The sequence below is a fragment of the Nicotiana tomentosiformis genome, chromosome 5 (genome assembly GCF_000390325.3).
Source record: "Nicotiana tomentosiformis chromosome 5, ASM39032v3, whole genome shotgun sequence".
NCBI lineage: Eukaryota > Viridiplantae > Streptophyta > Magnoliopsida > Solanales > Solanaceae > Nicotiana > Nicotiana tomentosiformis.
In genome coordinates, this window is record NC_090816.1 from 66988440 (window position 1) to 66991364 (window position 2925).

General features: G+C 38.9%; 1 non-coding gene across 1 annotated transcript; it reads right to left on the reverse strand.

The window, feature by feature from the left end:
* Positions 1 to 2169: 2169 nt before the first annotated feature.
* On the reverse strand, positions 2170 to 2276 carry LOC117275238 (small nucleolar RNA R71). The gene has a single exon (XR_004505399.1). It is a non-coding gene; the product is annotated as a small nucleolar RNA R71 (small nucleolar RNA).
* Between the last annotated feature and the right edge of the window lie 649 nt (positions 2277 to 2925).

Below are 2925 nucleotides of genomic sequence, written 5' to 3' on the forward strand. Positions count from 1 at the left end.
GAGCTTTAATTGGTAGAGTTTTGCACTTATTGTATGTTTTATGCCTTGTAGGAATGATTTCGAGTTATGTAGATGTTGTGGAGCAAATTTGAGCTATTTGGAGCTTTGAAGTCTGAGTAAAAGCCCAAGGGTTTAAGTCAGGATCGTGTTCGGGGGTCGAGGACCAAGTCTGGACGTCAAAATGCAAGCAAAAAGCAACACTCTGAGACATTTGCACTGCTGCGGCGCTTGGGGCGGCACGTGGTGCGCTGCAGTAATATATTTTTGCTGCCTAATGAATTGTTGAGCTCTCTGGATTTCCCCACTAATGCCCCACAAGGCGTGTCGCCCTATGTGGCGCGCCTGTACAATTTTTACAGAGTGATAATCCTATTTCGGCAAGGAAAGTGTGATTTCGTCTAGGCCCGACCCTACTTGGTATAAATACATGGAAAAAATTATTTTTTGGACTTTTGACATACTTTGGACCTAAGGAGGCTTAGGAGGAGTTGGAAGAATACAAACACAAGGATTCCATCATTCCTTCCTCACATAAGACCCAAGTTTGGATTGAATTTATGTTTTCCTATACTTGAATTTTATTTGTGACCAGTTGCTCCATATCTATGGAGCAGTTCCATTTAGGGTTTGATGGATTTGGTGTATTGATGATTGTTTGTGGATAATAACTCGAGGTTTATGTATTGCATCATTTTGGATGATTTAATTATTGTATCTATATTTACTAGTTCATGTAATCGAGAGAGGCATTACTTGTGATATCTTTGCATTATATTGTTGGTTGAGTTCATAGATTCTTCAAAGTAATCGAAAGAGACTAGTTTAATCATTTATTAAACCTAGCTAGGAGAATAATCGAAAGAGGGTTTCCTAAAGAGCAATCCACTATGCATTCTTGCATATCTTCACGTGCTTAAAATAGTTCATCTTGTGAGGTTAAGACTTAAACGAGAGAGGAGCTTTTGCTAAATGTTTGAACTAAGAATTGATTGAATTTGAGAGACCCACTTGGACATTAGAAGTGAATTCTCTAGAGTTAGATCCCGAAAAATTATCTTGCACCTATCTTATCAAAGCCCTATCTTCTCCCATTGATGACATTCTTTGCTTATTCCTTGTTTCGACTGTCATTAGTCAATAGCTTTAGATTCTTAGTTAATTTTAGTTAGACATCTTATAAATCTCAATTGTTGATCATCTTGGATAGTAACCAAGCTATAAACTAAGAGAATACTATTTAAATCCCATCCTTGTGGATACGATATTATACTATACTGTATTTGATTAGCGATCAGAATTTAAGTGTGTGTTTTGCGCTCGTCAAATTTTGGCGTCGTTCTCGGGGATTGGCAATAAATAGTGTTTGAAATAGTTTATAGTGCTAATTTAGGAAATTTTTCTTTTTATTTCTATTTTTTCTTTTTTTGTTTAGTGTACTTTGACTGTGCGCATGTTATAAGTTAAGATTGGTGAATGACTCGAGCTTCTGCGAAACAAGTTCTACCATACGAGCCTGAGATAGAAAAACAACTACGACAGTTGAGGAAGGATAGAACTCTCACTGAGACGTTTTTAAAGGTTGGGCAATTCTCAAATAAAGTCATTATGGCTGGAAATAGTGATGATAATGTAGATTTGACTACAAGGGAGGCAGCCCAACAACGAGAAAAAGCTTCATGAGATGCTGAGGAAGTAGCTATTAAACATGCACAGATTATCTATGATGAAGAGAGGGGTCGGAGAATTGCTAAAAATCAACCCTTGGCTGCAGACCTGTTCGGGAATATAGTTCCCATGCCTGGAAGATCACTGGGCGATTATGCTAAACCGGTCTACAATCAAGGCTTATCAAGTGTTAGACCACCTCTAATTGTAGCTAACAATTTCGAGTTGAAGCAAGGGTTGCTTCAAACCATTCAGAACTGTTGTGTCTTTAGAGGAAAGATGAACGAAGATCCAAACACACATCTAATGGACTTCGAGAACATTATGAACACTTTTCAATACAATGGGGTGTCACAAGATGCAGTGTACTTAAGGGCATTCCTCTTTTCACTTAAAGATGATGCAAAGCAGTGGATTCGAAGCTTGCCCACAGGATCGATTAGAACATGAGAGGAGATGACCAGAAAATTCCTTGATAAATATTTCTCCTCAGCTATGACGGGCAAGTTTAGAAGAGAAATCCATAACTTTTGTCAGAAAGAAACTGAAACTGTTTTTGAATCATGGGAGAGGTTTAAGGAGATAGTTCGAAAGTGTCAACATAGTGGAATTGAACTTTGGAGGCAACTCCATGACTTTTGGGATGGATTGATACCGGCCTCGCGTAGAACATTGAGCAATGCAGTTGGAGGCCCTTTGATGAAGAAGACTCCAGAGGAGATATTTACAATTCTAGATGAGTTATCTAAAGATGCTAATCAGCGGCCCTCTGAGAGTGCTGAAAGAAGAAGATCAGCTGTTGTTCACCTAGTTGATGCTAATACATCCGTGCAAGCACAACTTGATGCTATGGCTAAAGAAATATAGAAGCTGACCTTAGCCACGATGCAAATTGAGCCTAATGCAACCTGTGATATATGTGGAAGAGGACACCCTACTCATGAGTGTCAAGCCTCAACTAAGGAAGTGAATGTTGTGGGAAATTATAATTTTAATGCAATGGGTTAGAAGCACCCAGAGATTTTCATGGAGTTCACTTGGGGGTACCGTTAATGCATGGAAACAAAACAACCCCAGATTTTAGGGACAAGGAACTCCTGGTTTTTTGAATCAGCCGAGGCATCAGTTTCAGCCTCAACAACCCAATCAGCCTGATCTAGAAGATCTCATGAAGGCCTTCATTGTGAAAACTGATGAAAGATCTGAAGTACAAGGGGCAAAAGTTTAAAATTTTGAGAAGCAAGTGGGATAGATTGCAAC